The sequence below is a fragment of the Nelumbo lutea genome, chromosome 2 (genome assembly GCF_056320005.1).
Source record: "Nelumbo lutea isolate HS-2025 chromosome 2, American lotus-T2T, whole genome shotgun sequence".
Taxonomy (NCBI): Eukaryota; Viridiplantae; Streptophyta; class Magnoliopsida; order Proteales; family Nelumbonaceae; genus Nelumbo; species Nelumbo lutea.
In genome coordinates this window covers 77,368,044-77,391,139 of record NC_142685.1, presented here as the reverse complement: position 1 = coordinate 77,391,139, position 23,096 = coordinate 77,368,044, and the positions used below count along the sequence as shown (strand labels likewise).

Below are 23,096 nucleotides of genomic sequence, written 5' to 3'. Positions count from 1 at the left end.
GCTAGGGGTGATGGGCTCCATGAAGGACAGAGAAAGGCTTGAAGCCGGAAGGGTTCAATAGGAGATTAGGGTGTGTTAGAGAGAATGTTGGGATAAAGGATCAATGATGGGGATATCCGTTGATTGAGTGAATGATTTTTGTTATGAGAAGGATCTTATTTATGGAGGAAGACACTGAGATCCTAAAAAGAACGACTTAAAGGTGTTTGTGTTTGACTAGGAAAGTGAAATCTGCTATCAATTATTAAGGGCACTGCTAGGATTTTGCCGCGTGTCCCTATGGGGATCTGGCCGAGGATTGACTTTCTTTTCACTCGGAGATCCTCATAGCTCACATGTACTACTACCCCTTCACGCCTTACTTAACCGACGTGACGCTAGTGCAGGTGACATCTTATCGGACCTACGTGGTATTTTGTCTCGTTCGTTACCTCAAAGTCGCATGTGTAGGTAAGACCTGGATCCAGTTCTTAACGAACCGTGGCCGCGACAATTGAGAATTTATTGCTTGGCTGGGTACGTGTGCACCTCATCGCAGGTTCATCCTGGGGTTTCTTTAGGCTTATGCTAAAAATGGATTTATCGCAAGCATGTTCTAAACCGGGGGTTCATTGCAGACCTGTGATGTGTTGTAGGTTTATCGTAGAGGAAAGATTGGCTGCAAGCTGATCGCAAGCGTATGTGTGGTATTAATCTAGTGTTCGTTGTGCTCTAAGGGATTGAGTGAGCACATTGTACCTACAACCGGTTCAACCCCGAGCCCCTTTACTCAAACAACACGCTCAACCAACTTCAGACTCGAGTTCCTCAACCAACTACACTCCTCAACTTTGAAACTGGGGGAGTGGTGTTTAAGTTATGGTTGAGCTAACCATGGGTGCCACGTGTCACCTTCGTGACTGCCTTATCACTTCGGCCATGTTGCACCACGTCATGTGGATGAGAGCGACCAAGACAGGAGAGCATCATACGAAAGAGAGCAACTCTGCTGGGGATTATGTCTTATGCCGAAGACCTCGGTGGGCAACCTCATCCTGACAACCCTGGAGCCTCATCCGACCAGGAGATAGATCTTTGGCTATAAAAGGTACCTCCCGCTCAAGGTAAGGGATCCAGTTTTTGACTTCCATACTGTTACTCTGCTTAGAGCAGCACTGTTCTTCCAACTGCTTGGCCCGACCACCCACCTCTTTCACTAACTTGAGCATCGGAGTACCTACCCGAGTGATAACTCCATGGGCCTCTGACCTTGTTCTGGGTTTCAAACTTTAAAGCATGACATCATCCTTCACCTTGGCTCTGAAGGGATAGGAAATCCATCACATGGACGCCCAAAGATTGTGGAATAAGGGGACAAATTTCAAAAATTTTTCTTTCCCTTCAACTGGGAATCGAATTCCCTATTTAGAAAATCATATTTTCAATGATCATTCTTGAACCATAAACTGAATCAGATCTGAACCAAAAGTAGTAGGGAGAGATAATACCTGATAAAGAGAATAGTATCTCTCAATGGAGGTGTTCACGCCCAAGGTAGGATCCAAAATCTGCTCCCACTAAAAATGGCGCAGTGCAGGGTGGAGCAGAATCAATAGTGTTCTTCCAAAAGAACCTGATCCTTCTCAAGAATCACCTGGACAGCTTGTGAATACAACTCCCACCAATCTTTTCTCCAAAAGATTGGAATCAAGATCCAATCTTGATTTATCCCAAGCAATGGAGATCGAACTGCTATAGGCGGCGGCTGCAAGAAGGAGGCGGCTAGAGAGTATTTGCAGGGTGCAGAATTCTCTCTTTTGTGATCTCAGCTCTGAAGACAAGACTGCTGGTTGTCTGTTGTGATGGGATGTCTAAAGGCTGCCGCCCCCTCTTCCTTTTATAGACTTAAAGGGATCAGCTCCTAATCCCATTAGGAGTTGCTAACCCAAGTCACATCTGGATTAGAAGTCCCTTTAAGATAAAGGATAATCCTTATCTTATCTACAGATTAGATCAGCCATCTCTTAATCTAATTAAGAAGTTTTCAGATTTAAATCTCATTTAGATCTTGGACTCTCTGAGTGGATAGGGTGTGGGCCCAATCCTATAAGCTAATCTTGTCTCAGAATTCGCCCCTTAATGACTAATCAAATTAGCCCAGTTCGAAATGGGCTTAAGGCCCATTTAGGGTTATGTATTCATTTAGCCTTCCAAACTGCTATCCACTTGGGCTTCCTTGTATGGCGTGGGACCCAAACATTGATCTACACATTAGCCACGTGGGTTCAGCCCAGCCTTTGTTACAAGGCCTGACCGAATACACTGTTATGGACAGTGCACCCCTGAAACCCATCAGATGGGCTCTATGGGCCCAACACTTACCCTAAGTGGTCCCTGGGCCAAGCCACCTTGTAACACCCAGGGACTGTGGGCAGATGCAAGAGTAGCCCATCAGGTATTATCCTCAATGGTCTTACACTTAACCTCTCAGCCCATAATGATCATACACTGCCCGATAAGAGAGGACCTCTCCCACGACTGCAATGAACAGTGTTGCACTCTCTCATATATGGATCCCGGGAATTAAAACCTTTTGCAAACATTTCGAAACCATAATATATATACTTTTATATATAAAATATATTTTGCAAAACAAATCTCAACGATTGAAATCGGTTGTCGGTAGTCTTGGTTTCCATCAGTGAGAGTGCATCCCCGATCATTACATTTGTCCGACAAAGGGGCTGATCCTATCACTATGATCACCCACTCAGATGAATTCTCAGTCCCAACATACCCAGGTTTTGACCCCCGCTAAGGATTTCACTAATTGGTACATCAAAGACAGCCCAATCCGACACCTAGTGCAGTATCATAATCGAGTCTAGGGCTCGGGTGTAACTTTCCAGATTTGCCCATCAATCTCCAAGGTCCAGGGCAATACTGAAAATCTGGTCCAATTCAAAGATTCAATTAATCCCACACTGTATGTTCCTAGGGTCTCACCCTGGTAGCTGAGACAAGCCACCCCAACTGACTTGGTGGCACCACAGTGTCAACCTTGTCAGGATAGGTCTCCCCAGACCGACCCACTGGCTGTGAACATTCTAAACTAACACGAGTCTCATTAAGTATCCAGTTTAAGGGTATTACACAGAATCATACCAAGGGAACATGAATCAAATATGCACTTTTGTTCATTTACAATAAACTCATAAAATACATCATTTTGATTGAAGTTAAGGGCATACAAAACTGTCTAACAGGATCCGTCCAGTTGGCAGGATCATTTGATTGTGACTCCATTCAAGAACTACCACAGATCAAGCAACATCAGAATTGAAACTGATACATCCCATTCGCTAACATAAGTATGAAAATGTTGTGCCAATGAATTGTTTATGATCCATTGAACTTCTATTTTGATAATCTAATACAATACTTGCTTGATATTCTTAAATGTGTACTAGGTTGTTTAAGACTTTAGAATCTAAATTAGTTACTTGTCATTTAAACCTTCTAAATAGCTCAAACAGAATAATTTGATATGACACAAAATTTGTATTTGACTAACTCCTTTCCTACCTAATGCCAGAATTAGTAAGGTTGCTACCCGGGCTTACACTCGTATGCTCTTAAGACCAGAAACCCCTCTTAGTTGAGAAAAACATCAGTTGGTTCTTTTCATAGAGAAAAGAACCTTCAGTTCAAAACCTTTGCGAACGCTAGTTACACAGGATCCTCTAACACCCGTGAATTTAAATGTTGGAGTACTAGCATTTTGGATGCTTGAACCTTCTTGCTAGCTATCCCATTAAAGTGGTTAACCTTTGAATGTTGTTTGCTTCACTTGAATTCAGTATAGTAGCTCCTTTCTACTCTTATCCATTTTGGAACATAATTTCAGACTTCTTTTTTTTTTCACTCTTTCACCCATCCCTAACCCTTGAGGTTTATAGTAGATTCAGTTTTTCTTCTCTCTTATTTGTTCTTTACATTGAACCCTTACATGTGCTTGAAGAATATTGCCACAGTTTGGTATCTAATTTTTCATTCTTTCTGATTAAGCCTTCGAGTTCCTACAAACGGATGACTGCATTCATGAGTTTTTGCTCACGAATGCAAGTCATTAAAAGCGATCAAGCTAATTAGACCATTCAACTATGTTTACCCTCTTGGAGGTACCCTATCAAATAAGTCATGTATATATCTTGTGACTTGCTAGCCAACTTTAACTAAGTATGTCCATCCTTTCTTAAGTGGTGGAGTTTGATCTTCCTTGAATTTGGGTCTCCCACTATCTTCCTTAAGCTAATTCATTATATGTGTGGTCTATGCGCTTTATTTTGAGAAGGTAACATGTCTATTGTTTTAATCATAATGCTGGTTTTTGTTTGCTTTATCAATATGTCCAATGTTCAAAGGAAGATTAGATTTTGGGGTTATATATATATATATATATATATAGACTGACGTTAATTCTGATACGTTTTGACTTGCAATAGTTTAGACATGAAACTTTGAATATAAATTTGACTCATTGCACGAAGACTTACTTGGTCCCTATATTTTACTATGATCGCTTTTCAATTAACCAAACAAAAGACACATGATTGTTACCTTTCATCGAAAAACTTTTGTTTTCAAAATCATTCCCAAAACACACTATTTTAGCATGGCACTTCCAATCAAATAGCTATCTTCAAAAACATACTTTCAATATCACTTCTTAAAATATATTATTATTTGGTTTCAAAATTATGTTTCATCACTATTTTTCAAAGAACATGTTTTCGAATATAATCATTTTTACTCTATAGTAAAGATATAACTTTGAGTTTATTTATAGATTTTAAAACAAATTTTAAACAAGTGTTTACCCATTCATCCCATTCCTTTTAGTTCACTAACATGTTTCTTGCAGAATTACATAGATGTCCTGATCAGCAATACAGCCCATTCATTACAAGCCTAGTTTACCAGACCTGAGCATCGCCTTTGGGATGAAACCCCGATTGTAATATGCCTTGGCAACCCCAAGAAATTGTCATAATTCCCTATCAACCCTTGGAAGGCCTTGGCAATTCCAAGTGTGATGACATACCCAAGCAACCCCAAATGTGAAGACATATTCCCTTGCAACCCCAAGAAGGCCCTGACAACCTAGCTGCGATGATATATTCGCTAGCAACCCTAGGAAGGCCTTGGCAACTCCAAGTGCGATGACATATTCCTTAGCAACCACAGAAAGGCCTTGGTAACCCCAAGCGCGATGACATATTCCCTGGCAACCCCAAGCATGATGACATATTCCTTGGCAACCCTAGGCACGATGACATATACATTGGCAACCCCAAGTGCGATGACATAATTTCAGGCTGTTAGATAGTATATGCCCTTAGCTCCAATCAACATGATGTACATTATGACATTTATTGTAAATGAAAAAAGTACATATTTGATTCATGTTATTATGGTGTGTTTCTATGTAATACCCTTAAACTGGAGACTTATGAGACTCGTGTTAGTTTATAATCTTCAAAGTTGTTGGGTAGATCTTGGGAGATTTATACTGCCAAGGCTGACATTGATGTACCACCAAGCTCTTTAGGGTGGTTTGTCTCAGCTGCCAGGGTGAGACTTGAGGTATATGCAGTGTGTGTTAGACAGTTTTGTATGCCCTTAGCTTCAATCAAAATTGATGTACTTTATGAGTTTATTGTAAATGAATAAAAGTACATATTTGATTCATGTTCCCTTGGTATGTTTCTGTGTATTACCCTTAAACTGGACACTTATTGAGACTCGTGTTGGTTTTGAATGTTCACAGCCAGTGGGTCGGTCTGGGGAGACCTATCTTGACAAGGCTGACACTGTGGTGCCACCAAGTCGGTTGGAGTGGCTTGTCTCAGCTACCGGGGTGAGACCCTAGGCACATACAGTGTGGGATTAATTGAATCTTTGAACTGGACCAGATTTCCAGTGTTGCCCTGGACCATGGAGATTGATGGGCAAAACTGGAAAGTTACACCCGATCCCTAGACTCGATTATGATATTGCACTAGGTGTCGGATCGGTCTGTCTTTGATGTACCAATCAGTGAGATCCTTAGCGGGGGTCAAAACCTGGGTATGTTGGGACAATCCGAGAATTCATCTGAGTGGGTGATCATGTGACAGGATCATCCCCTTTGTCAGACAAAGGTAATGATCGGGGATGCACTCTCACTGTTGGAAACCAAGACTACCGGCAGCCGATTTCAACCGTTGAAATTTGTTTTGCAAAATATATTTTATATGAGATATAAAAGTATATATATTATGGTTTCTAAAATGTTTGCAAAAGGGTTTTAATTCCCGGGATCCATATAAGTGGAGAGTGCAACACTGTTCCTTGCAGCCGAGGGAGAGGTCCTCTCTTATCGGGCAGTATATGATCATTATGGGCTGAGAGGTTAAGTGTAAGACCATTGAGGATAATACCTGATGGGCTAATCTTGCATCTGCCCACAGTCCCTGGGTGTTACAAGGTGGCTTGGCCCAGGGACCACTTAGGGTAAGTGTTGGGCCCATAGAGCCCATTTGATGGGTTTCAGGGGGTGCACTGTCTTTAACAGTGTATTCGACCAGGCCTTGTAACAAAGGCTGGGCCGAACCCATGTGGCTGATGTGTAGATCAATGCTTGGGTCCCACGCCATACAAGGAAGCCCAACTGGGCAGCAATTAGGAAGGTTAAGTGAGCACATAAGCTTAATGGGCCTAAAGCCCATTTCGAACTGGGGCGAATTCTGAGATGGATTAGTAGTTAGGATAGGGTCTTAATCCTATCCACTCAGAGAGTCCAGATCTGAATGTGATTCAGATCTAGAAACCTCCTAATAAGATTAGGATAAAGCTAATCTAATCTGCAGATAAGATAAGGGTTTATCCTTATCATTAGAAGAGAAGGCTGATCCAAATATGATTTGGATAAGCACCTCCTAATGGGATTAGGAGCTGATCTTTTCAAGTTAACAAAAGGAAGGAGGGGGCGGCAGCCTTGAGAGAGACCAAGAAACACATCAGATCCTCTTTAGTGCTGAAATCAAGAAGAGAGAATTCTGCACCCTGCGAATACTCTCTTGCCGCCTCCCTGTTCTTGCCGCCCTGTTTGTCAGTTCGATCTCCAGTTGTGGGAGAAGTCAAGATTGGATTTTGACATCAATTCTTTGAGAAAGGATTGAAAATGGAGCTGTGCTCACGTTCCATCCTGCTGTTTCTTGCGAAGGACAGAGTTCTTGGGGAAGAACACTGCTGATTCTGCTCCATCCTGCACTGCGCCATCTTCAGTGGGAGCAGTCTTTGGATCCTTCCTTGGGCGTGAACACCTTCGTTGGGAGATATTGCTTCTCCGTATCACGTATCATTCTCTCCCTTTCCTTTTGGTTCAGATCTGGTTCAGTTTAAGGTTCAATATTTATCCTTGAAAATATGATTTTCTAAATAGGGAATGTGATTCCCAGTTGAAGGGAGAGAAAAATTTTTAAATTTGCCCCTTATTCCGCAATCTTTGGGCGTCCATGTGATGGATCTCTCAACCCTTCAGTGTGGGTTTTCTTGAAACCCTGAACCGGACAAAAATTCCAATATTGCCCTAGACCTTGGAGATAGATGGACAAAACTAGAATGTTACACCTGACCCCTAGACTCGATTATGATACTGCACTAGGTGGCGGATTGGGCTGCCTTTGATATGCCATTCAGTGAGGTCCTTAGAGGTGGTCAAAACCTGAGTATGTTGGGGCAGTCCGAGAGTTCATCTGAGTGGGTGATCATAGTGACAGGATCAACCCCTTTGTCGGACAAAGTGAATGATCGGGGATACACTCTCTCTGATGGAAACCTAAACTGCTGGAAGTTGATTTCAACCATTGAAATTTGTTTTTGTAAAATATATTTATATAGAGATATACATATATATTATGGTTTCAAAATGTTTGCAAAAGGTTTTAATTCTTGGGATCCATGTGAGTATAGAATGTAGCACCGTTCCTTGTAGCCAAGGGAGAGGTCCTCTCTTGTCGGGCAGTGTTTGATCATTATGGGCTGAGGGGTTAATTGTAAGACCATTGTGGGTAATACCTAATGGGCTAATCTTGCATCTGCCCACAGTCCTTTGGTTTTCATAAGGTGGTTGGACCCAAGGACCATTTAGTGTAAATGTTGGGCCCATTAAAAGTCCATAGTGATGGACTCAGGGGTTCACTATCTCTTATAGTGAATTCGGCCAGGCCTTGTAATAAAGGCTGGACTGAACCCATGTGGCTGATGTGTAGATCAATGTTTGGGTCCCACACCATACAAAGAGAGCCAACTAGGGAGCAGGTTAAGAGGTTAAGTGAGCACATAAACTTAATGGGCCTTAAGCCCAATTTCGAACTGGGTTAATTAGATTAATTAAATAGGGGCGAATCTGGGTTTGGATCAGTAGATAAGGATAAGAGGATAAGTCTTATCCACTTAAAGAGTCCAGATCCAAATAAAGATCAGGAAACTCCTAATTTGATTAGGATTAATCTGATCTTAAACTTCATATAAGATAAGGGATTATCCTTATCACTTAAAGAATCCAGATCCAAATAAAAATTTGGATCAGGAAACTCCTAATCAGATTAGGAGGTTGTCTCTTTAAGGCTATAAATAAGAGAGTAGGGTGGACATGCAAAGGACATCAAATACAAGACAACAATTTGCTGAGTTCTTCCCTGTTCTTACCGTCCCTACCCAGTTCGATCTCCACTTGTGGGAGTGATCAAGAATTGTTCTTGATGTTGCTTCTTGGTAGAAGAAGCAATTTGAAGTTGTGCTCACTAGCCCTCTACTCCATTCTTGCTAAAGAATTCAGTTCTTGCTAAAGAGTCGTCCTGTTGATCCTGCTTCACCACACACTGTGTGGTATCAGAGCCAGTTCAAATCTTGAACCAAATTAAACCAGATCTGGATCTGCACAAATTGGCCAAAGGCGTTCTACCCAATTTGCGCAGTTAGCAATTTTTCCGGGAAATTGGTTCTCAGATTATGGGCAGATGATCTAGAAAATAAATCTTTATTATTCTTTGATATTTATAGAATTGTTCTGTGAATGTTTCTTGAATTTTTGGGCTGCACATGTGATGGAGATCGAATCTTTTTGGTGCCAAGATTGGCGCACCCTACGATTTCTTTTCTAATCAATTTTGGTCTGTAAATAATTTTTTTTTAATTTTTAGACAAATTGTATAGGAATTTGATGTGATGTAATAATAGAAAAAAATTAGGTTTTTCTATTTTAATTCCATCTAGAGATTGCTGGAGCGCACAATAGAGGAGAGGAAGAATTCGCAGAAATAAGTTCTACGATCTGCGATTTTGCAGATATCGATTCTACAATCTACAATTAACTGTTCTTTGCAGGTTTGCAGGATATCCAAGAAAAATCACAGTGCAACCATCTGTTTTAGTTTCTTGATAATTTGGTTATCTTGAATTAATTTATTTTCAGATCATTATTCTTGAATTAAATCTTGAACTGGACACCAAAACTTGGGCCGATTTATACCAGATTTGGTCTAAACTGATTGGACCGAATTGTTGGTTCGATGGGGTTGGTTTTTCTAACCCTAATTTGATTTAGGCCAGAGGGTTGATGGCCCACTTCAAGTTTTAATTTGGCCCACCTCCCTAAAATCCTAAATTTATTATGATAAAACTGAATCATCCCTAATTTAGCTACATGGGTCGAATTGCCTTTTGAAGTACATCCCATGTACCTAGATAATGTTATATGATAACATTATGGGCTATGTTGGGCTGATACTGATTTAATCTAATTAATTAAGGATTTTGCATATATATTAATTGATTTGATCAATTTATTTCATGCATGTGATGTATGGATGTGTGATGTACTACGTACGTGGACCATAAGTACTTGGCCCATGATTATTTTGATAGTGGCTCTTTCACACACCATGGTTGAATGCACATCATTGCCATGGTGTCCATAAGATCATTGGATGATCTCCCCATTTGGTGGGCCCCACACCAACTTCCTCCTCAAGAGGAGTCATGCGAAACCCTAGCCATTTAGGGCCCATTTAAATATGGTTTTGAGAAAGTCAGTGGGATCCATTTTGGTTCGATATAAATAAAACTAGGGCATAATATTTCATTCCCTCCACTGAAATATGAGTGCATGTGATAGGGAGATTCATATGATGAACTCTCTAAAGGCCTTTCATCATTAACATGAAGATGGGTCCTTTAGTAATGAGGAAATGCACCATAAAATTGGGTTATCCATTTGTTGTTGGATCTGTTGAATTGTTTCATAAGATGATAGGGGCATCATAGACCGATGTGAGAGGGGCCTATCCTAAAATGGAAGACTCTCTCATGGTACCTTGGCATTCACAAATATGATGGGTAAGCACACACTGGACAAAAAGGTTTAACCTAAAATGGCAATGAACCTTATCTAACAGAGGCCAAAGGGAAAGCTCATGAGATGAGTGGATGTGATCCTTCAAAGGAGGTGGTGGGCTTATGTAGTTGAAACAATTGGCTCCATGCACCCTATGTGGTTTCCCACATTTCCAGAGACATAGTTCGCAGTCTCCGTCACTGAGATAGGAGGGAAATCTCAGAGATGAACAAATGGAAATGGAACATTGATTAAAAGCCATATCTATATAGATACATGAATCAAATCAGGTTGTGGACTAATATTTTCTTTGCCTTTTTATCACAAATGGAAAACTATCGGGCGACAATAAGCTTAAGGACCCAAATTACGCTAACTGGTATCATAACCTTATGCTAGTTCTGACGTCCAAGAAATTAGACAAGGTTGCTAAGAACCTTATTCCAGATCGTCCAGGTGATATGGCTTTTTAGGCCTGCAGGAGGGAATATCAAGAATGGGAAGAGAAAAACTCTCTTGCTCGGTGCTATATCATAGCCTCCTTAGACAATTAGATACAGTGACAGTTCGATTAGATTGAAGTGTCCAAAGATATCTTGGATAGTCTAAGGATAATGTATTAGGAACAGAATCATTCTACTCGTCAGAAGGTCCTAAAGCAGTTTATGACTGCACAAATGTCCAAGAACTAGCTTGTTCATGACCATTGTCCTAAGATTTTGGGGTACATCAATGAATTAGAGGCTCTTGGTTCTGGGTAGATCATGTCACCAAAGTTGATGCCATCCTAAACTCTTAGCCTTTAGGAACTCAACGATATGTTGTAGAGGATCGAAGAAATGATAAAGAAGGATGAGCCCATTGCCATGCTTGTTCAAGGCGGAAAATCGGGCAAGAAGAAGAGAAAGGCAAAGAAGAAATCTCAGAAGAAAACTAGCAAGCCTAAAAAGTAGAGAAAGGACAAGGCGTCGAATGCCTGTCACTTCTGCAAACAGACCGACCACTAGAAGAGGAACTGTCCTCAGTACCTGGAGACCAAGAAACAAGGTAATCCTTTGTCATAGAAACCAATATGTTGGTCACTTCTGCTTCCTAGTGTATTGACTCCGGGGCTTCTACTCATGCATGTAACACATTGCAGAGGTTTAGGACAAGCAGAAGATTGAGTGATGGTGAAGTGATTGTTTACCTGGGGACTTCTGCAAGCATTGCAGCTACAACTATAGGATCTATAGAATTGTATTTTAGAGAAGGAATAATTACACTAAAAGATTGTCTTTATGTACCCAATTTGAGAAGAAATTTAATTTCTGTTTCAAAACTGTGTGCAGATGGTTATTCTGTAGTAATGTGATTACTATCAAAAGGAATAACAAAACTTGAGAATGGTCTCTATGTTCTCCATCCTTCTCTGGAAACAAATATAACAAAAACTACGTCAAATAATAACCCCAAGAAAAGAACCCATGATATAGTTAATCTCACGTGCCTGTGGCATTACCGATTTGGCCACATTAACATAGATTGTATCACAAGGTTGGTAAAGGATGGTCATTTGGATTTTCTAACTGTAGAAGATCTCTCAACCTATGAACCTTGCCTTGCTTTTAGAGTAAGATGATGAAATGGCCATTTAAGACACGTAACCAACACGTTTATTTCATATCATTTATCGATGATTACTCTAGGTATGGTTACGTGTACCTAATGAGACACAAGTCTGAATCCTTTGAAAAGTTCTAAGAGTTTAGGCAAGAAGTCGAGAAATAGTCGGGGAGACACATTACGGCCCTTCGATCAGATTAAGAAGGCGAATATCTCTCTGACGAATTCAGTGACTACTTAAAGGAAAATGGGGTAGTATCACAACTAGCTCCTCCTGCTACACCACAATTAAACAGTGTGTCAAAGAGGAGGAACTGGACTTTATTAGATATGGTCTGATCACTTCTCATACACTCAGAATTACCCATATCCTTTTGGGGTTACACATTGGATACTGTGATATACGTACTGAACCGGCTTCCAACCAAATCCATTCCGAAGACTCCCTATGAGCTTTGGACCAATAAGAAACCAAGTGTAAGACACTTGAAGATTTGAGGTTGTCCGACACATGTTAAAAGAACAAGTACTAACAAATTGGAATCTAAAACCAGTTGTTGCCTATTTGTAGGTTACCCAAAAGGCTCTGTAGGGTATATATTCTATGATCCATGAGAGCAGAAGGTGTTCTGTAGTCGAAATTTCCATTTCTTGGAGGAAGATTACATCTTGAACAATCATGTCAGGAAGTTGTTCTTGATGAGGAGAGCTCAGGAGTAGTGGGAGATGTCCCACAAGATCTAGTTAATAACCAACCTAGGAGATCTACCCGAGCATCTAGGCCTCCGGTTCGTTACGACTATGACCAAGAAAGTTACTTAGTGGAAGCCACAACTAGTGAGGAGGATCTCGTGACTTAGACGGAAGCTATGTTGGACATAGATTCCTTGAAGTGGGTAGATGCCATGAGAATTGAGATGGATTCAATGGAGACCAATGAAGTCTGGACCTTGGTAGATCTGCCTCCTAGGGTAAAAGCAATTGGTTGCAAATGGATCTATAAGAGGAAGAAGGGATTCGATGGTAAGGTTGAGACCTACAATGCTCATCTTGTGGTGAAGGGTACACTCAAAGAAGGAATCGATTATGAGGAAAGTTTTTCGCCTGTGGCCATGCTTAAATCCATTAGGATCCTGCTAGCTGTAGTAGCATACCATAACTACAAGATTTGGAAAATGGATGTTAAAAACACGTTATTGAATGGAAGATATCTATATGTAGCAACCACAAGGTTTTAAAGCTGCAGGTCAGAACACATGGTATGTAAACTTAATCGATCCATATATAGACTTAAGCTAGCTTCTAGGAGTTGGAACTTCTGGTTTGACTCTACTGTCAAATAGTTTGACTTTGAGCAGAATCTGGTTGAGCCCTGTGTTTATAAGAAGACTAGTGGGGATACGGTTACATTTTGGTTCTATATATAGACGACATTCTACTCATTGGGAATGATGTAGGAATGTTGACTATGGTAAAAGTATGGCTTTCACAGCAATTCTCCTTGAAAGATCTTGGAAAAGCCTCTTATATCTTGGGACTTCGACTCTATAGAGATAGATCGAAGAGAATAATATGATTATTCCAATCTACTTACATTGACAAGATAGTCAAAAGATACAGTATGGAGAACTTCAAGAAAGGAAATGTTCTTTTCAGGCATGGAGTCACTCTCTCAAAGGGTATGTCTCTCAAGAACCTAAAGAGATTGAGGGCATGAAGGAAGTTCCCTATGCCTCTGCCATAGGGAGCATCATGTATGCCATGCTGTGCACTCGGCCAGACATTGCTCAGGCCATGAGTGTGGTAAGTAGATACTAGTCTAACCCAGGACAAGAACATTGGATCGCTGTGAAAAACATACTGACATATCTTCAAAGGACAAAAGAGTTTTGTCTGGTATTCGATTGTAGTTCACTACAGATCCTTGGGTATACTAATGCTGATTTTTAGTCAGACCTATATGATAAAAAGTGTATATATGGATACATCTTTACGGTGGAGTCTTGTGCAGTTAGCTGGAAAAGCAGCAAACAAGATCCACTGCAGATTCCACAACCGAGGCTGAGTACATTGCCGCAAGTGAAGTTGCCAAAGAAGTCGTATGGATGAAGAAGTTCATTCAGGAGTTAGGAGTAGTTCCATACAGCACATCACCCATTCCATTGTTGTGTGACAACACTGGAGCCATTGCTCAGGCTAAGGAGCCACGAGCCCACTCGAAGTCAAAGCACATTAAGAGGAAGTATCATGTACTATGTGAGATAGTTGGAAGAGGGGATGTCCTAATTCAAAAGGTAGCATCAGCGGAAAATTTAGCAGACCCATAGACTAAGCCACTAGCACAAAAAGTGTTTGAGAACATGTGGAAAGTATGGAACTCCGGCTACAAAACACCTTCTGCTCACTTGGGTCATAGAATAGGTAACCCACAGAGCCTTTTGGGTAGCCTACAAATAGGCAACGACTGGTCTTGGATTCCAACTTGCCTGCACTCGTTCTTTTAACGTGTGCTGGACAACCCCAAATCTTCAAGTGTTTGACACTTGGTTTCTTTCTGGTCCAAAGTTCATATGGAGTGCTTGGAACTGATTTGGTTGGAACATGATTCAACACGTAAATCGCGGTCTCTAACACGTAACCCCAAAAGGATGTGGTTAACTCTGAGTGTATGAGAAGTGACCAGACCATATCCAATAAGGTCCTATTCCTCCTCTCTGATACACCGTTAAGTTGTGGTGTAGCAGGAGGAGCTAACTGTGATACTATCCCATTGTCCTTTAAGTAGTCCCGGAATTCGTCGGAGAGATACTCGCCACCTCAATATGATCGAAGGGTTTTAATTTCTCTCCCTAACTGTTTCTCGACCTCTTGTCTGAACTCTTTGAACTTTTCAAAGGATTCAGATTTGTGTCTCATTAGGTACACGTAACCATATCGTGAAAAGTCATCGGTGAAGGTGATGAAATGCACGTGTTGATTTTGTGTCCTAACACTCGGGGGACCACATACAGTATGTATAAGGTTAAGTGTGCCTGTACATCTTTCAGGCTTACCGTTAAATGGTCGTTTCATCATCTTGCCTTTTAGGCAAGGCTCACAGGTGGGAAGATCTTCTACAGTTAGAAAATCCAAAGGACCATCCTTTACCAACCTTGTGATTCAGTCAACACCGATGTGGCCAAGTCGGTAATGCCATAGACACGTGGGATTAACTGTATCACGGGCTCTCTTCTTGGGGATTTCAGCCGACGCAGTTTCGGTTATGTTAGTTTCTAGAGAAGGATGTAGAACATAGAGACCATTCTCCAGTTCCCCGTATGCGATGAATCTGTTATTTCTTTTAATAGTAATCATATTACTAAAGAAGACAGAATAACCATCTGCACACAGTTTTGAAACAAAAATCAAATTTCTTCTTAAATTTTGTACATAAAGACAATCTTTTAGTACAATAGTTCATTTTCTAAAAAATAACTCCACGGTTCCTATGGCCGTGGCTGCAACAATCTTGCGGAATGAAGGGGCGAATTTCAAAAATTTTTCTCTCCCTTTCAATTGGGAATTGCATTCCCTATTTAGAAAATCATATTTTCAAGGATCAATCTTGAACCCTAAACTGAACCAGATCTGAACCAAAAGGAGTAGGAGAAGATTATACCTGATACGGAGAAAAAGTATCTCCCAACAAAGGTGTTCACACCCAAGGAAGGATCCAAAGACTGCTCCCACTGAAAATGGCACAGTGTAGGATGGAGCAGAATCAACAGTATTATTCTCCAAGAATTCTATCTTTCACAAGAAATAGCAGGATGGCACGTGAGGACAACTTCCTATCAATTCTTTCTCAAAGAACTGATGTCAAGATCAAATCTTGACTTCTCCCACAACTGGAGATCGAACAGGATGTTTGGCGGCTGCAGGAAGGAGGTGACAAGAAAGATCTTTTGTAAAGATTGCAAGAATCTTTCTTCACTGATTTCAGCTCTAAAGAGAATGTGATTATCTTCTTCCACTAAAGGTTGTCGCCCCCTCCTTCTTTTGTAAACCCAAAGGATCAGCTCCTAATCCAATTAGGAGCTGCTTGTCCAAATCATATTTGGATCAGACCTCTTTTTAGAAGATAAGGATTTCCCTTATCTTATCTGTAGATTAGATCAGCCTTCTCCTAATCTCATTAAGAGGTTTCTAGATCTGACTCATATTCAGATCTGGACTCTCTGAGTGGATAGGTTTAAGACCCTATCCTATCTGCTGATCCATCTCAGAATTCGCCCATATTTAACTTATTAAATAAGTCCAGTTCGAAATGGGCTTTAGGCCCATTAAGCTTATGTGCTCACTTAACCTTCCTGACTGCTGCCCAGTTGGGCTTCCTTGTATGGCGTGGGACCCAAGCATTGATCTACACATCAGTCACATGTGTTCAGCCCAGTCTTTGTTACAAGGCATGGCCGAATACACTGTTATGGACAGTGCAACCCCTGAAACCCATCAAATGGGCTCTACGGGCCCAACACTTACCCTAAGTGGTCTCTGGGCCAAGCCACCTTGTAACACCCAGGTACTATGGGCAGATGCAAGTTTAGCCCATCAGGTATTATCCTCAATGGTCTTACACTTAACCTCTCAGCCCATAATGATCATACACTGCCCGACAAGAGAGGACCTCTCCCTCGGCTGCAAGGAACAGTGTTGCACTCTCTACTTATATGGATCCCGGGAATTAAAACCTTTTGTAAATATTTTAGGAACCATAATATATATATATATATATATATATATATATATATATATATATCATATAAAATCTACTTTGCAAAACAAATCTCAACGATTGAAATCGGCTGCCGACAGTCTTGGTTTCCATCAGTGAGAGTGCATACCCGATCATTACCTTTGTCTGACAAAGGGGCTGATCCTGTCACTATGATCACCCACTCAGATGAATTCTCAAACTGTCCCAACATACCCAGGTTTTGACTCCTGCTAAGGATTTCACTAATTGGTACATCAAAGATAGCCTAATCCGACACCTAGTGCAGTATCATTATCCAGTCTAGGGGTCAGGTGTAACTTTCCAGTTTTGCCCATTAAACTCCAAGGTCCAGGGCAACACTTGAAATCTAGTCTAGTTCAAAGATTCAATTAATCCTACACTGTATGTGCCTAGGGTCTCACCCTGGCAGCTGAGACAGGCCACCCCAACCGACTTGGTGGCACAACAGTGTCAACCTTATCAAGATAAGGTCTCCCTAGACTGACCCACTGGCTGTGAACATTCTAAACTAACACGAGTCTCATTAAGTGTCCAATTTAAGGGTATTACACAGAAACATACCAAGGGAACATGAATCAAATATGCACTTTTATTCATTTACAATAAACTCATAAAGTACATCATTCTGATTGAAGCTAAGGGCATACAAAACTGTCCAACACTACAAGGGCGATGGAATATCACAAGCACTTAGTATTCTGAGTTGCGATGACATAACTAAGTTAAGCTACAACAATCTGAAAAGGACTTCATATGTGATGGTACACACCATAGTTACACCAATATTCATAATATATATAGAATCAACATTCCCAGAACATGATAACCTGACTAAGACAGGCACATCTGTAATTGCAGTAAGCAATTTGCATATCCCGCTACAACCAAGAAACAACCATGTGACAGAATCCCAGGTGGTAATGAATAACCCACCACAACCAAATATCTATGTGCAATCAATTGCCATAGTTAAACAAACACACTCTATGTATAGATGCCTACCCAAAGTCCAAAAATACTTTGCAGTGGATGGTCAATACACATTCTAGTCATCGCGGAACCGGTGCTACGACGCCTGGCAGAATTAAGAATTACTCAATTGTGCCCCATATTCTAGTCATCGCAGAACATGTGCTATGACACCTGCAACAAAGAAATCGCAACAAATGCTCAAATCACATTGCAAGAGCATTAGCATGTTCCAAAATCTTACACACTTAATGAGGGGCTTCCTATCTCCTTTGTGCCATATTTTCCCCTACCTGATACTTCACTTACCAAAATGTAGAGTCATAAAACTATCCTCGAACCTTTCCTATTTTTTTAGAAACCCACCAGCAAACCTATCAACAACATATTGATCACAACATATCAACAGCACTGCAAGATCACTTGGATGTTCCAACAATATTTAACACGTATCAATACACTTGAGGTCCTATATACACCTCTAGAAAAAACATACTTAACCCAACCCCAGAAGAATTTGTGAGTGGTGTGGTAAGGCTATGCACAAGGGTCTCCTTAAAGGGCAATGAAAGGCTGAGGGCAAAGGGTAGGCTAAAGGCTATAATGAATGGAATGTCCTCCCTTGTTATGACTCGGTCCTCCTTTTATAGTGATGATCTCGAGGTCCCAAAAGCAAGGAGTTAAAAGTGTTTGATTACTACTAGGGAAGGGAATCTTGGATTTAGTGTCAGTTGTCAGGGAACACCGTTAGGGTTTCACCATGTGTCTTATGAGATATCTTAAGGACAAGTTTCTTTTCGTCTGAGAATTCTCATAATACACGTGTTCTACTTCCTCTTGTGAGTCTCTTAGATTGACGTGGCACAAATGATGTTAATACTTATATCATGTGTCTTTTCTAATATTACTGGGCATCCTGTCACAAGTGTTGTTAGTGAAGCACGTATTTCTTCACTCATTTTTGATTTACAATGGACTTGAGCTCGTCGCAGGTTTGTGGGGGCTCTGAACTCATCGCAGCCTTGCGGCAGCTCGTGCTCATCATGCATATGTGATGAATCCATGCTCATCACAGCCTCGCGATGGCTTTATGCTCATCACAAGTTGGTTATAGGCTCTGAGTTCATCGCACTCTTATACAGACTAAGAGCTCATCGTAAGTTTGTGTCGAGTCCTAAACACATCACGGGTACCTTTGTGGTATTGGTTTAGCACCTTTTGAGTTACTATAGTCATGGTGATCAACATGTTCCTACAATTAGGCCCCCTTCTTATTGGTAAGTGGGAGCTTACCGATAAGCATTTGTATTGTCGGGGTTTGTTTTGGAAGTCTATGACAAAGTAATAGGTGTGGAGAGCCATGAATGTCGTAGTGCCATGTTTCTATGATTTTTCATGGCTTGTAGTGCACAGGCCCCCTGGTTTGGGGTGTGTATTCATTGTGTTAGGTTTGGTAGTTGTTCCTGTTCCTAGTTGGGATGTATGGCAGACTATGCGCATGAAAATCTTTAATTTGGGTAAGCTATTAATTAGCCCCCCTGTTTATTGGTAAGTGGGAGCTTACTAATAAGCATTTGTGTTTCGCTATATCTTGCTGTTATTTGGGCAACAAGTGGGGGCGGATGCTTAGAGTTCATCTTAAAGGGAAGGGAGATCCATCATATGGATAGCCGAACCATGTAGGGTGGTAGGGCAAAATTTCAAAATTTCTTTTCTCCCTCCCGGGAATCGTATTCCCAGTTTTAGAAAAATTGCATTTTTCAGTAATCGTTCCTGATCCAAATCGGACCAGATTTGAAACCAAAGAAAAGTGAAAGTAATACCTGATATGGAATCCACACGTGTAGCTCCCAAAGTAGGTGTTCACACCCAAAGAGGGTACCAAAACTCGCCTCCACTAAAGATGGTGCAGCTTGAGATGAAGTAGGTTCAGCAATATAGTCATTCAGCAAGAACTGCAATCCTTCAGCAAGGATTAAGCAAGGGATGGTGAGCACCAATTAAATTTGATTTTTCTTGCAAAAATCAGAATCAAGATCCAATCTTGATCAGTCCAAGAAACTGGAGATCGAATAGGGTAGGGCGGAAAGAATAGAGGGAGAGAACTGAGAGTAGAAAAAGGTGAAATCGAAGCAATCCGCCCTCTCTATTTATAACCCTTAAGGATCAGCTTCTCCTAATCCAATTAGGAGTTTCCTAATCCAAATCTTTATTTGGATTAGGACTCCTTAAGTGATAAGGCTTATCCCCTTATTATATCTATTGATCCAAACCCATATTCTCCCCATGTCACATGACTGCTTAAGTTGTCATGTGACACCCTAATTAATCATATTAATCTTGGGCCCTAGGCCCATTATGTAAGTGGGCTTACCTCCCCTTTTAATTGCTAGCTAACATGGCTCTTTTTGTATGGTGTGGGACCTTAACATTGACTTTACAAAAGCCATATGGGTTCAGCCTAGCCTTTGTTACAAAGACTAGCCGAATTCACTATTGAACACAGTGAACCCCTAATTCCATCAATATGGGTTCTTATTGGGCCCAACATTTACACTAAATGGTCCTTGGGTCCAGTCACCTTATGAAGGTCCAAGGACTATGGTTCTTAAGTGAGATTATCCCATTAGGTATAAAATCCCTAAAGGTTTTATACTTAACCTCTCAGCTCATAATGATCAAACACTGCCTGACAAGAGAGGACCTCTCCCTCGACTGCATGGTACAGTGTTGCACTCTCTGCTCAGATGGATCCCGGGAATTAAAACATTTTTGCAAACCTTTTTCATAAAACATATATATATATATATATTTTGCAAAACAAATCTCAAACATGACTGAAATTGACTACCAGCAGTTTTGGTTTCCATCAGAGAGAGTGAAGTCCCCGATCATTCACTTTGTCCGACAAAGGGGCTGATCCTATCACTATGATCACCCACTCGAGTGAATTCTCAGATTACCTCAACATACCCAAGTCAATCCAACACATATTGCAGTACCACAATCGAGTCTAGGGGTTAGGTGTAACTTTCCAGTTTTGCCCACAAACCACCAAGGTCTAGGGCATAACTGGAAAATGGTCCTGATTCAGTGTTTCAAGTAAACACACACTACATGTGCTTTGGGTCTCACCCTGACAACTGAGACAAGCTACCCCAACTGACTTGGCAGCACATTAGTGTCAGTCTTGGTAGGATAAACCTCCCCTGGTCTATCCAATAGCTGAGAACATTCCAAACTAACACGAGTCTCATAAGTGTCCAGTTTAAGGGTAATTATATAAAAACATACCAAGTATAACTTGAATCAATTATGTACTTTTATTCATTTACAATAAATGTCTAATGTACATCAATCTGGTTGGAGCTAAGGGCATACACTATCTAACACATCTCCCATTTTCGTTGTAATTTGGCATTGATTATTTGGTCATTTGAATTGGTTGTGCTAATATTCTCAACCCTCTTGTCTATTGATAGGGTGCTTTCTATCGAGGGGCAGTTTGATATTAGATCGTTTAGTAAAGTTTTCAGCCCCTCTGCAAGGTAATTCGCTTTCCAACCCCCTTGTTATTGTTAGGTGTGAGCATCAGAAAAACTGGCTCACTTGCCACTTGGGCTAGAAATGGAGTCGCCACCCATCAGTTATGGAAATAGAGGTGATGGGACCTCCGAGAATGGCATCAAAAATATTTTAGTTTGATAGTGACTCCAAGACCCAAGGCACTGGCTAAACTAGTCCGGGTAAGACTCGGATAGGAGAGGGAAGGGGTTAAGCACCCCTCTCCCGGGTCCAATAGGTGGAGCCCACATGGTATCTCCAACAAATAAACATAAACCACTATGATAATAAGAACCAAGCACCAAAGCAAGCCAATACAAAAGTGAAACTGTTGTATCAGTTCTCATTATTTTCCATTTATATATTTTTTATTTTTTATTGTTTGTTTCACTTTTTTTTATTATTTTTTATCAATTATTTATTTATTTGTCTTTTATTTTTCTTATATAAAAAAACCTCTTTGTAAATTTTTTTGGAATCACTTTTACTATTATTTTATTTATTTATTTTTCATCATTTGTGTTTTTTTTTAATATTTCTAATCTATCAAATTAAGCATCCTGTACCAGTGATCCAAACTCACCATTACAAATTTATAACCTCCTATTTTGTTCTTTTTTTATCTCATAATTTATTTGTTTTATATATTTTTTCTTTTTGGTTTATTTTGCTTGCTGTAACCAAAGAATTACTATTAACAGTCCTCTCACCTCAGCGTCATTGATGCCGAATAACAAAAAAACAACTTGGTAGCATTCGGTTTAATAAAACAGGTAAGAGATTAATGCATTCAATTTTAAACTCCTCAATTTTTCCACTCCAACTTAGTCAATCGTCAGAAATAAAACAACAGAGAACTCAACAAGCTGTGATCCTCCTTTAGAACATATCAATAACAGAACCTTTCAAATTATTAACAGACAATCCTCTTTCAAAACAGATCACTACGATGGTCAAATTTTTAAAACCGAATAAAATAAAAAATCTAGTAACACAATGATGAAATGGGATTAACATTGAGGATTTGACAGAAGCTGATTCGATGACTATTTCGCCACCAGCTCCGGTAACCTCCTCAGATTCTGATTAAGCCATCACACCATTCAAGAAAATGAAATGAGATAACAGAGACAAAAAGGAAATAAAAGAAAATGAAATACAAAAGAGATGCTAAGAGAGCTTAATTACCTGCTTGGGTTTTGGCCAGAGGTATGACTTGAACAGAGCACAATAATCCTAATGATGACAACTATGAATGACTATAATCGGATCTTGATCTATGTTATATGTTGGCCTAAATTCAATGGATCAAGGGAACAAAGAGATCCGTAAAAATGGTGAGAAGAATCTTCGAAGAAACAATGAAGGATTGCTCTAAGTGTTTTCGCTGTGAAGAACTTCCCGCTATTCAAATATTGCTGGTTAGAGAGCTTGTTGATAATGGATAATGTTTTCTCCTAATCGGAAAAGAGAGAAAGAGAAGGGAGAAAAACAAGAAGAAGAAGGAGGAAAAGAAGAGGAAGAGGGAGTGTGGAGAGAGAAGTAGAGCGGAGGTGGGTTGGTTGGGTGCCACTGCTCCGCCTCTGCCTTCGAACAAGGAGATGAATCCCATTCGAAATAGGGGAGAAGGTGAATAGTGGATTCTCTTCGAATGATGAAGAAATGCATAATTAAATATTAGGGCATAAGGGTAATTTTGTAAATTTTGGGAATGCGGGGGTACTTTTGTAATTTTGGGCGAATTGGGTCAAACCGGGTCCG

At 40.5% G+C, this 23,096-nt stretch overlaps 2 long non-coding RNA genes across 2 annotated transcripts; both read right to left on the bottom strand.

Annotated features, from left to right (window-relative positions):
• Positions 1 to 17,367: 17,367 nt before the first annotated feature.
• LOC148871593 (uncharacterized) lies at positions 17,368 to 18,147 on the bottom strand. The gene is made up of 2 exons (XR_016107860.1): positions 18,081 to 18,147; positions 17,368 to 17,945 (listed from the first exon to the last, which is right to left on the bottom strand). It is a non-coding gene; the product is annotated as an uncharacterized LOC148871593 (long non-coding RNA).
• A 3,982-nt stretch (positions 18,148 to 22,129) lies between these two features.
• LOC148871592 (uncharacterized) lies at positions 22,130 to 22,982 on the bottom strand. Its single transcript, XR_016107859.1, has 2 exons — positions 22,524 to 22,982; positions 22,130 to 22,417 (listed from the first exon to the last, which is right to left on the bottom strand). It is a non-coding gene; the product is annotated as an uncharacterized LOC148871592 (long non-coding RNA).
• Between the last annotated feature and the right edge of the window lie 114 nt (positions 22,983 to 23,096).